Source organism: Myotis yumanensis, unplaced genomic scaffold (genome assembly GCF_028538775.1).
Source record: "Myotis yumanensis isolate MYYU_CA2020_CCGP unplaced genomic scaffold, mMyoYum1.0.hap1 SCAF_2, whole genome shotgun sequence".
NCBI lineage: Eukaryota > Metazoa > Chordata > Mammalia > Chiroptera > Vespertilionidae > Myotis > Myotis yumanensis.
In genome coordinates this window covers 50,893,121-50,906,301 of record NW_027223753.1, presented here as the reverse complement: position 1 = coordinate 50,906,301, position 13,181 = coordinate 50,893,121, and the positions used below count along the sequence as shown (strand labels likewise).

Sequence of the window (13,181 nt, the reverse complement as noted above, 5' to 3'; positions counted from 1 at the left end):
TTTTTGAAGCTTTTGACTATAAAAAGATCCTTGCATAATTTTCAGCCACATCTAAATTATTTTCCTTTCATCTAGTGTTATTCAATGACTAGCAGTTCCCCAAACCTGACAAAATACTTCATTTCACTGTCTTTATACAAGTTATTAATGACCTCCCTCATTTTATCTGCCATCTTTTGTAGGGGTTTCTTCTCTCACTGCCACAACTTCTCTGTGTAACAACAAGGGATACGTTTAACTTGTTATATTGACATGCACCCCCCTGCCCCACAGCAAAGCTGTGAATTTTCTGGGTCAGTTTAGGACAGCCGTGGGCAAACTACGGCCCGCGATCCGGCCCGTTTGAAATGAATAAAACTAAAAAAAAAAAAAGACCGTACCCTTTTATGTAATGATGTTTACTTTGAATTTATATTAGTTCACACAAACACTCCATCCATGCTTTTGTTCCGGCCCTCCGGTCCAGTTTAAGAACCCTTGTGGCCCTCGAGTCAAAAAGTTTGCCCACCCCTGGTTTAGGACCTAGCACAATCAATGTCTGTCACACAGTCAATACCTAATAAATATGTCGAACACGTGCCTGAATAAAGAGCCATTTATTCTATGACAATTGTTTAATAATATACCTGATCCTGAATATTTTTGGAGGTTAACACCTGAGGCTTTATGGAATATTTTCATTAGTAAATACCTGTGTGAAATAATGCAGTTAAGAGTATAATTTGTGAGAGATCAGAACACAAAGTTATTGAAATTTGATGTAGAGCCAACTGGCCTAGTTTACGTACTAGCTAAGTTACTTCTGCTAGCTCTTATATAAAACAGGATGGGTTTGTGAATCTAAGCCTCAGCAAAATTACAAATTACAACTAAATCTATGTCAATCACAAATGTGTATCTCTGAATAAAAAAATGTAACTTATTTTGAAAATGACATACGTATTTAACTGCCAATTACAGATTCTTAACAGTTTGATAACTGTTGTGTATCATGCCCAGCCAGTGTGCCTCAGTGGTTGAGTGTCAAACTATGAATCAGTTGGTCATATGCCTGGTTTGTGGGCTCAATCCCCAGTAGGGGACGTGCTGGATGGCAGTCGATCAATGATTCTTTCTCATCATTGATGTTTCTCTCCCTCTCTGAAATCAATAAAAATATATTTTAAAAAAAGATCTCATATATAAAAGAATGAAACTAGACCCCTATATTACACTACTCACAAAAAGTAACTCAAAATGGATTAAAGACCTGAAACCATAAAACTCCTAGAAAAGAACATAGGAAAAAAGCCCCTGGATATTGGACTTGGCAATGATTTTTTTGATGGGACACCAAAAGCACAAACAATAAACACACAGGACCACATCAAACTAAAAAGCTTCTGCACAGCAAAGGAAACCATCACCAAAATGAAAAGACAACCTATGGAATGGGTTGTCTAAACTTACATAGTGCTATAAGTCAGTTATCATATATAATAAAGAAAAGAAGTTAATATCTAAAATATACAGGGAAGTCATATAACAGGAAAAAACAAATACAGTAATCCAATTAAAAACGGGCAAAGGACCTGAACAGACATTTGTCTAAAGAAGAATAAAATAGCCAATAGGTCCCCATAAAGATGCCCAGCATCCCTAATCTTTAGGGAAATACAAATCAAAACTACAATGAGATATCACCTTATGCCTGTTGGAATGGCTAGCACCAAAAAGACGGGTAATAAATACTGGGGAGGATGTGGAGAAAGAGGAACCCTTGTGCACTACTGGTGGGACTGTAAATTGGTATAGACACTATGCCAAATAATATGCAGGCTTCTTAAAAAATTCAAAATAGAGAAAAAACCAAGATGGCGGCATAGGTAAACACCGGAGATTGCTGCCTCGCACAACCACTTCAAAAATACAACTAAAAGACGGAACGGACATCATCCAGAACCACAGGAAGGCTGGCTGAGTGGAAATTCTACAACTAGAAGGAAAGAGAAAAGCATACCGAGACTCAGAGGAGGTGCGGTGCGGAAGTAAAATACAGAGGTACAGAGGCGAATGCGGAGAGGGCTGGTGGTTGAGGACACGGTTGTCTTTTTCAATTGGGAGGGAATCTCAAGCTCTGAGCTCCAGTTCTGGGCGAGTCTCTGGGGACCCAGACTCATACGGGAGAAACTGGTCTGGCATCGGTCGGAACTTGAGGGCAGCTTTCTCTCGGAGGTGCTTGCAGCGATTGCCGGGACACAGAGAAGCAGGGCCTCTGAGGGCAGGACAGAGCAGCCATAACTGCTCGCTCCGCCCTGTTGATCCCCTGGGATCCCGCCCCACCCAAGCCATGCACAGAGGCTTTTGCATATGAAAGGCCTGCCCCTTGTAATCTGATAATTACCTAACAAACTGCAGCTGGCCCAAGGCCCCAAGGCAACTTGCATTGCCTCACAGCTGGCTCCTGCTGAGTAGCCTCAGGCAAAGGCTAGATTAGCACCTCCTTAGAGATCCAGGAGCCAGTGCTCCTGGTGGTCAGAGTGGGACCATCCAGATTGCAGCTACTCGGATCCATAAAGGACACACTCAGGGGGCAGACTCAGTGACCACCAAAGCCCCATCCCCATTGAAGCAAGTCTTGCCGCGGTCTCCAACACAGAAGTTCTCCCACTGCAGACACAGCCGATTCTCACAGCCAATTGGCCTGGAGGTCAAATCCTCCCAGTATTACCTACAACAATCAAGGCTTAACTATAACAAGACTGTGCACAAAGCCCACAATGGGGTGCACCAAGAGTGTCCACCTCCGGTAATTGGGGAGGCTGAGCCACTGGGCCCTATAGGACACCTAGCACAGAAAGCCACTCTATCGACACAGCAAAGCATAAAAAAATGCGGAGACAAAGAAACAGGACACAAATGACAGAAATGGAGGAAAGCAAACTACTGGATATAGAGTTCAAAACCACACTTTTAAGGTTTTTCAAGAATTTTCTAGAAACCGCCGATAAACTTAATGAGACCCTCAAGAAATCTAATGAGACCCTTGAGGTTGTGATAAAGGACCAACTAGAAATTAAGCATACACTGACTGAAATAAAGAATATTATACAGACTCCCAACAGCAGACTAGAGGATCGCAAGAATCAAGTCAAAGATTTGAAATATGAAGAAGCAAAAAACACCCAACCGGAAAAGCAAAATGAAAAAAGAATCCAAAAATACGAAGATAGTGTAAGGAGCCTCTGGGACAGCTTCAAGCATACCAACATCCGAATTATAGGGGTGCCAGAAGAAGAGAGAGAGCAAGATATTGAAAACCTATTTGAAGAAATAATGACAGAAAACTTCCCCTACCTGGTGAAAGAAATAGACTTACAAGTCCAGGATGCACAGAGAACCCCAAACAAAAGGAATCCAAAGAGGACTACACCAAGACACATCATAATTAAAATGCCAAGAGCAAAAGACAAAGAGATAATCTTAAAAGCAGCAAGAGAAAAACAGCTAGTTACCTACAAGGGAGTACCCATACGACTGTCAGCTGATTTCTCAATAGAAATTATGCAGGCCAGAAGGGAGTGGCAAGAAATATTCAAAGTGATGAATAGCAAGAACCTACAACCAAGATTACTTTATCCAGCAAAGCTATCATTCAGAATTGAAGGTCAGATAAAGAGCTTCACAGATAAGAAAAAGCTAAAGGAGTTCATCACCACCAAACCAGTATTATATGAAATGCTGAAAGGTATCCTTTAAGAAGAGGAAGAAGAAGAAAAAGGTAAAGATACAAACTATGAACAACAAATACACATCTATCAACAAGTGAATCTAAAAATCAAGTGAATAAATAATCTGATGAACAGAATAAACTGGTGATTATAATAGAATCAGGGGCATAGAAAGGGAGTGGACTGACTATTCTTGGGGGGGAAAGGGGTTTGAGGGATGCGGGAAGAGATGGAATAAAAATCGCACACCTATGGATGAGGACAGTGGGGGGGGGGCGGGTGAGGGCGGAGGGGGGGGTAGGAACCAGGTGGAGGGGAGCTATGGGGGGAAAAAAAGAGGAACAACTGTAATAATATGAACAATAAAGATTTAATTTAAAAAAAAGAAAAAAAGTTCAAAATAGAACTACCATATAACCCAACAATCCCACTCCTGGGAATATATCCAAAGGAAATGAAAACACTATGTTGAAGTGATATCTGCACCCCCATGTTCACAACAGCATTGTTTACAATAGCTCAGACATGGAAACAGGCAAGTGTCCATGGATGAATACACACACACACACACACACACACACTCTCTCTCTCAAATATTATTCAGCAATAAAAAGTAAATCCTGTCATTTTCAAAAACATGGATGGACCTTGAGGGCATTATGCTAAATAAAATATGTCAGACAAAGAAAGACAAATACTATATGACATCACAGTAGGATCTAAAACAAACAAACAAACAAACAAACAAAGAAACAAACAAAATAACTCATAGAAAAAGAGATAGGATTACTAATTACCAGAAACGGTGGAAGAGGGTGGTTGATAGGTACAAACTTCCAGATATAAAATAAGTACTAGGGATATAGTATACAACATGATGACTATACTTAACACTACTGTGTGGTATATATGAAAATTATTAAAAGAGTAGATCCCAAGAGTTCTCATCACAAGGAAAAAAAATCTTTTTCTTTATTTCTATATGAGATGGATGTTAACTAAACTTATTTAATCATTTCACAATACATGTAAGTCAAACCTTTATGCCGTACACTCTAAACTTACATAGTGCTATAAGTCAGTTACCATATACAATAAAGAGCTAATATGCTAATTAGACTGGACAGTGGAACAACCTTTCAGAACGAACAGTGGGGGGGGGGAGGGCGCGGCGGGGGTCAGGGCCATGGAGCCTCGAGGGCCGAGTCCCTTGCACGAATTTCATGCATCGGCCCTCTAATATCTCAATAAAACAACAACAAAAGAAAACTACTTGTAGCAAAGACATTTCTAAGAAAAAAACACCATATATTTAGATAGAAGTTCTCCAATTTAAAAACAGAATAGGCACAGATATCACTCTACCCACTGGATAACAAGTTCTCAGTTGGCTAAGTTGCCACCTCTGTTGTTAAATACCTTCTTACCCTCTAATGGAAAAGATGGTGGAGTCCTCAAATTGACACAATTTTGTGTATCTGCAAAAGCAACAGGTCTTTTATAAAATTAGTTGTTACGCCCTAACCGGTTTGGCTCAGTAGATAGAGCATCGGCCTGCGGACTCAAGGGTCCTAGGTTCTTTTCCGGTCAAGGGCATGTACCCTGGTTGCGGGCACGTACCTTGGTTGCGGGCACATACCCAGTAGGGGATGTGCAGGAGGCAGCTGATCGATGTTTCTAACTCTCTATCCCTCTCCCTTCCTCTCTGTAAAAAAATCAATGAAATATATTTTAAAAAATAAAATAAAATTAGTTGTTAAGTAGATCTTTTCCTCTAGCAAATACACTTTTTGAGGACAGCCAAGACAATGTATTAATCTTTGTGTTTCTAATGCCCAACAATATTATATTGGAACTAATTCAGCATTTGATAAAAACTTACTGAGTATCATCTATGTGCTGGAAACTTTACAAATGCTTCACATAATCTGTTAAACAAAGGCTGGGTGAATGAAGACAGGAATACATTTGTTTGATTTACAGGGAAATTTGATTGAGATACACTGTCAAAGTATTTGGCTATAGACAGCAATAAGAAAAACCTAGGACATAAATTACTTACAAATCTGTAACTTTAAAAAAATTTACCTGCAGATCTATTTTAATTTGTATCTGTAATTCTACATATTAGATCATTGTATTTCCATTCTATTCCCAGTTCTATAAATTAGATAATTCTACAAATATGAATATCTATTTTAAAATCAAAATTGTAAATCTCAAGCTCCCCTTTCTTCTGCTCCATCTAAATGAAGGGGAAAGACTAAAGAATGAGTTAGCACTAGAGGACGATGACAGATGGATGGATGGACCCACACATCAAGACATAATAAAAGTCTAAGTTCATTTCCAAATAGTTGTTTCGTATTGTTCAACTTATTAACAGTAGGGATTCTAGACTTACATTTTAAAATTGACAGCACAGGGTCTGTGAGCACTTTGAAATTATAGGCAAAAAGCTGTATGTGCCCATTTTTCAAAGCTTTATTTTTATGATTAACATAGAGAAAAAAAAGTAGTAGTTCGAGCATTAAGGTACTGCTGTATCCATATATACAGTATTCTCAGCTATAATGCCCAAGCTTGGAAAATCAGTCAATTTAGTCCTACAGATATTTGGCTTTTTTGTTGCTGCTGTTATTCCTCTTCCAAGGACATTTTTCCATTGATTTTTAGAGAGAGTGGAAGACAGGGAGAGAGAAAGAGAGAAACATCAATGTGAGAGAGACACATCGATTGGTTGCCTCCCACATGTGCCCTGATGGGGGTTGGGGAATAAACATATTTTATTGATTTTTTACAGAGAGGAAGGGAGAGGGATAGAGTCAGAAACATCGATGAGAGAGAAACATTGATCAGCTGCCTCCTGCACACTCCATACTGGGGATGTGCCCACAACCAAGGTACATGCCCTTGACCGGAATCAAACCTGGGACCCTTGAGTCCGCAGGCCGACACTTTATCCACTGAGCTAAACCAGTTAGGGCAGTTATATGTATCTGTAAGTATTTTAACATTTCAAGCATTTTAACATTAAATACTTTTTCCAAGTCAAGAAATTAAACATTTGCACCATTTGAACTCCTTTTTCCCCTTATGCTATAAAATTTAGTTCCTCTTCATGAAAGAAAATTATTTCTAGAGTCTTATAAAACTGGTAAAAAAAAAAAAAAGTATATTCAACTCAGTAACAAGTGAATGTACAGTAATGGAATGCTTTTAAAATGCCTGTTAATCCTCCCAACATATAAAGGCACTACAGGTGATTAAGAACGTAGGCCTAGACCAGGGGTCCTCAAACTACGGCCCTCGGGCCACATGCAAATACAAATATTGTATTTGTTCCCGTTTTGTTTTTTTACTTCAAAATAAGATATGTGCAGTGTGCATAGGAATTTGTTCATAGTTTTTTTTAAAACTATAGTCCAGCCCTCCAACGGTCTGAGGGACAGTGAACTGGCCCCCTGTTTAAAAAGTTTGAGGACCCCTGGCCTAGACATTAAAAAGAACAAAATCACCATTTGTGACAGCATGGATTGATGTAGAAGGTATTATGCTAAATGAAATAAGTCAGTAAGAGAAAGAGAAATACCATATGATTTCACTTTTATGTGGAACATAAAGAACAATCTAAACAACAACAAAATACCCACAGAAATAGCCTAGTGGTTTGGTTCAGTGGATACAGTGTTGGCCTGCAGACTAAATGGTTCCAGGTTCTATTTCATGCCCGGGGGTTGTGGGCTCGATCCCCAGTAGGAGGACTGCAGAAGGCAGCTGATCAATGATTCTCTCTCACCATTGATGTTTCTATATCTCTCTCCCTCTCCCTTCCTTTCTGAAATCAATAAAAATATATATTAAAAACACACAAAAAACAAATAAACAAACAAAGAATAGTTAACACTTCTAGATAAAGGATTAATATACAACAGCATAATGTAATCATGGTCTAAACACAGCTTGAAAAAAAAAAACACACAACAACACAGAAATAGACTCACAGATACAGAGAACAGACTGATGGAATCTATCACCGATTAGGTTTATTGTGACCTTTGGTTCATTACTTTGTGGTTCTATTTCCTTCTCTGAAATAAAGCTTACCTCACTGGGTTGTTGTGAGGTTGAAGTGAGAATACTAATGAAAATGATTAGTAAAGCTAAACATTAACCAGTTCACAAGTGATATACCATTCCTTTAGGCTAGTACCTTGGACTAATGCTACTTTATTATTCACATGAAAAATATGAATCAGAAGAGTGAACATATATACAGAAGTTTCTTATTTAAGATCCCACATTTTAACATGGTTTCTTTTTGTGGCATAGTAAAAATTTGTTATAAAGTAATAAATGCAAAATGTTAAATAGTGTATATCTATGTGAGTGTAACAAAGTATAAGTCTCCCATTCCACTCTCCAATGTATGTTGTCAGCTACTATAAGTACTGCCCATAATTAGTTATGTGAGCCCCAATTCCCTTATGTGAAAAATGAGAATAATGATACTATTTAAAGTTTCCAAAATTTGAAATATTATGGATATGAAGAACCTACCACAGTGCTCAGCACACAGGCACTCAACAAATGGTATGTACCATTACAGGAAAATGTGTTCAACTATCTCATCTTTTCAGTGGATGAATAATAACAATAATACTTTTTGTCTTACTTAGTGAATTACTGTCAACTGTGAAAATACTTTGTAAACTGTTAAGTGGTAGTGAACATGAAATATACTATTCTTAGATGCCCTTTCTCCTTTAAGAAACTGTTGTAACAGAAACATGACACCAACAGATTTCAAGTTTTCATATTCACTTTGATCCTAAAGCAGCATTTTATCAATTAATTGCATGCATAGATAGATGGATGACAAAACACAATTGTTTTATGGAAAACTCTTTCTAGGAAGGATTCAATTACTTTTCTACATTTCTCAGAGCAAGAACATTATTCTTATTTTCAAAAGACACAACTATAGATATGTTTCACTAATCTATACTAATAAAAGCATAATATGCTAATTAGACCAGACAGTCGAATGACCTTCTAGAGACGAAGCCATGGCAGCAGGGGTCGAGGCAGAAGCAGTTAGGAGTGATCAGTCAGGCAGATGAGCAGTTAAGGGTGACCAGGAAGGAAGGCAGAGTGGTTAGGGGCAATCAGGCAGAGTGGTTAGGGGCGATGAAGCAGGCAGGCAGGCGAGCGGTTAGGAGCCAGCGGTCCCAGATTGTCCCAGATTGCGAGAGGGATGTCTGAAAGGTCCTGGAATGTGAGAGGGTGCAGTCAGGGCTGAGGGAGCCCTCCTGCCCCCCTCCACTCCATGCACGAATTTCGTCCACCGGCCTCTAGTCTTAAATAAAAGTACTGTGACATGGGTCAGAGCAACAGACTTGGAAATAACGAAAAGCACAGATTAAAAAAAAAGAAGAAAATATTACTAAGTATATGAAACAATATGAATTCCGGACATGCACTAAAGCTAAAAGCTGTAATACTTCTTTCCCCTATTTGTCACCCTATCACTTAAAACTATGAAGTTAGTTTCAAGCCACAATTTGCTCAAACTGAAGTCTAAAGCATGTGGAGACATTGATCAAATAATTATTTTGAAGGAGGGAAGAGATAGTAGAAAGGTAACTTCCTAAGGAAATGACAAGTTAAAAGAAAAGCAAAAAGTTTAGCATCTCTAAAATGAAAAAAGTCAAAGCTATATTAACTGTAAATTTAGTGATGAGTGCAAAACACATATCTTTAGAAATATGAAGAGTAAAGCTGGATTCGAAGATTTGCATTGTAGGCCAAGTATTTAAATGTTCACTAGTATTTCAACATGCCAAAGATGGTATCTTCTAAATTTAATTGTGATATTTTAAAGGATTAAGAAAAATTGATGCAGAAAAAAATTAGTTAAACTGGAATTTATATCAATTGTATTTGTGAGTATAAATATTCCAACTCAAAATTTGAGTATCAATTTTTTTTTAAATATATTTTATTGATTTTTTACAGAGAGGAAGGGAGAGAGATAGAGAGTTAGAAACATCGATGAGAGAGACACATCGATCAGCTGCCTCCTGCACATCTCCCACCGGGGATGTGCCCGAAACCCAGGCACACGCCCTTGACCGGAATGGAACCCGGGACCCTTCAGTCCGCAGGCCGACGCTCTATCCACCGAGCCAAACCGGTTTCGGCGAGTATCAATTTTTTAAGTAAAAATCTGATTGTGATTGTCAATAGCTATCAAATTATCCACATTTTCCTTCCTTATCAACTTAAGTTGACACTAAAAATAATCTCAGGGACCATAGCTTGTCTTCATAAGACAGTTAAGGAGCTTTCCTCATATAGAACAATATATGCCATGTATAATCATTTATGTCACTTTAAAAAATGTTTTTATTGATTTTTTTTAGAGAGGAAAAGAGAGGGAGGATAGGGGGAGGGAGAGGGAGAGGGAGAGGGAGAGGGAGAGAAGTGAGAAAGAAACATGAACCACTGCCTCCTGCACACCCCTTACTGGGGATTGAGCCCAAAATCCAGGCATGTGCCCTGACCAGGAATCCAACAGTGACGTTTCAGTTCACCGGACAATGCTCAACTGAGCCACTCCAGGGGGGCAATGTCACTCTCTTTCAGAAGTACTGAGCAAATGAGGTTGCAAGTTGAATCCAATAGGACAAAGCTATTGGCAGGGGGTGATATAAAGTCAAATTCTAATTTAGTGGATTTTAATTAAACTAATTTTTTAAAAAAATATATATTTTATTGATTTTTTACAGAGAGGAAGGGAGAGGGATAGAGAGTTAGAAATATCGATGAGAGAGAAACATCGGCCAGCCGCCTCCTGCACACCCCCTACTGGGGATGTGCCCATAACCAAGGTACATGCCCTTGACTGGAATCGAACCTGGGACACCTTTCAGTCTGCAGGCCGACGCTCTATCCACTGAGCCAAACCGGTTTGGCTAATTAAACTAATTTTTAAACAGATTTATTTGGTAGTGGTTTTGTATGTGTTTAAAACAGAGATAGAATGGTACTATGAAGTACCTTCTAGGGCAGTGGTTCTCAACCTTCCTAATGCCTCGACCCTTTAATACAGTTCCTCATGTTGTGGTGACCCCCAACCATAAAATTATTTTCGTTGCTACTTCATAACTGTAATTTTGCTACTGTAAACAATATGTAATTATATATATGTTTTCCCATGGTCTTAGGCGACTCCTGTGAGAGAGTTGTTCGACCCCCAAAGGGGTTGCGACCCACAGGTTGAGAACCACTGTTCTAGGGTTTGGTGCCCTAATTTTCTCTCTGTATTACTTTACTATATTAAAGCAAACAAACTCATAAAACCTATACAATTAATATTAAGACTTTAGGTCACAGAACACATTAATCTTGAAAAATGAGCAAGAAAACAAACAGCTATTAAGTTTAGGATTAAGACTCACTGGAATAGTGGGAAACATTTTCAGCTGATTTGAGAAAAAACTATAAATGATACCATAATGTTTTTATTTAATGACATAAAAGTGCTTTACAACCACACTGATTTTAGCTTTTTTTTTTTTCCAATAAAAAAACAAACCAAAAAAGAAAACTGAAATTAGGATGAAAAGAAAAATATTTTGAAGTAGTTCTTCCACTTTTCTTCATGTGAAAAACACTAGCATGTAAAAACCTTTTTATAAAAGGAAAATGAAAATATTTTCCTAAAGCTGGTGGGCTAAAATTCTTTTGTATTGAAAGTAGAGAGAATTATATCACTCAACATTTGAATAAAATATTAAACCTCCTAGAGTAAGATTACTACTTTATGACTCAAAAACAAGAAAGAGAAGCACTGGAAACAAAAAATACACAAATGAATAACCTAAAATAAAATGCACTGTCTCCATAAAAAAAAAAAAAAAAAAAAAAAAAAAATTGCCACAAACTACTCCAATAGCAACAAAATACAAATCAAAGCCACATTTGAAACCATGATTACAAATGCAAAATATATATATGTCTTCAAAGAAATAACACAGCATTTTTTGCTACTTTTAAAAGTTGGCAGTTATGGAGCTGAATGGAAAACAAATGTAGTAATGTTCATAAGAGTAACACAGCCATGTTTGAAAATGTCATTAAATTTTAATGGTGGAGATAAGCTACTCTTACTTTGATAATAGTCTTATTTTCCCTTATGAAACAAAATATTTTTTTCGGTCAATGTAATTCTTAGACTCAATATATTTTTGGTTTCTTCACTTTCTTTTTTTAATTTAGCAAATAAGTTAGAAGAGTGAAACCTTCCATTACTTTAAAAAAATGAGTAAATTATAGCTAGACAAATTTTATTGCAAAAGGTAGCTATGCAGGGGCCTCCAGATTATTTTAATAATCTGTTTTTTTTTAAAGCAAACAAACTCATAAAGGAGATATCCATATTATTTTAATAATCTGTTTTTTTAAAAAAAACAAGTACTTTAACTTATGAATATTTTTCAACAAATATGTTCACGTTGAAAAAGGGCTGAGTTTTTAAAAATTTGTAATGCATTTTTCCTAAAGTAATACAATTGATAGAACATGTAATTTTCCAAATTGCATGAGGAAATAATTTTCATCCATTTGCACTTGCTTCACAGATACAATACTAGTGGTACTGTGAATACATTCTAGTACAATTTTTACATGTCACTTTATATCTATTGTTTACTAAAAATGTAAGTCACTTGGATTTTTCACAAGTACTTTTCCATTAAACAGGCTGTGCTTCTCTTAAACAAAATGCAACAATGTGCTCTGACGGTAGCTCAGTTGGTTAGAGTGTCACCTAGATAAGCCAAGGTTGCAGTTCAATCCCCGGTCAGAGCAAATGAAATACCAATAATGAAATACTTAACTTCAAGTAGGAGCACAATAAATGAACAAATTATACCTTGCATGTTATTTAAAGCAATGCTGAAGACCTTATTGTAGGGAGAGGGGTGGCTATTGTAAAATTTGATACTTGAACAATTCATCATTCAAAGGTAGGTTAAATCCTACAGAAGAGAAAAAGGGTTTTCTCTAATAAATAAATGTCTCCTAAAACATATTTGAAGTGTCCCTTAAAATGGGTCCAGACTAAAAAGCAAGTTGAAAGTGATGAAATAAAAGCCACTAGCCGAATAATAATGATTAACAAGAAAGGTTTAGGAAAGAGATCTAGATTCAAATTCCTGGCCATAGAACTTATAGAAACTTGTGACCTTAGATAAATTTCTTAATCCCTTTTAGCATCAATTTCTTCATCTGCAAATTGGTTATTGAGCTAAAAAAAGAGATAGCAGAAAGAGGTATGATTAGCACTGAGCCTGGCACTAAGTAAAGGCTTAATATCAATAAGGTGGCTAAAATCAAATTGTCAAGACAAACTGGGGGGAGGAGAGATCTCATTAGTGACCTTGCATAATCTGCTATTGTTCTTGC

At 37.3% G+C, this 13,181-nt stretch overlaps 1 protein-coding gene across 8 annotated transcripts in view; it reads right to left on the bottom strand.

Moving 5' to 3' along the window:
- The window catches only part of SRSF11 (serine and arginine rich splicing factor 11), a 50,392-nt gene that overhangs the window by 35,387 nt on the left and 1,824 nt on the right, over positions 1 to 13,181 (bottom strand). The window lies entirely within an intron of this gene.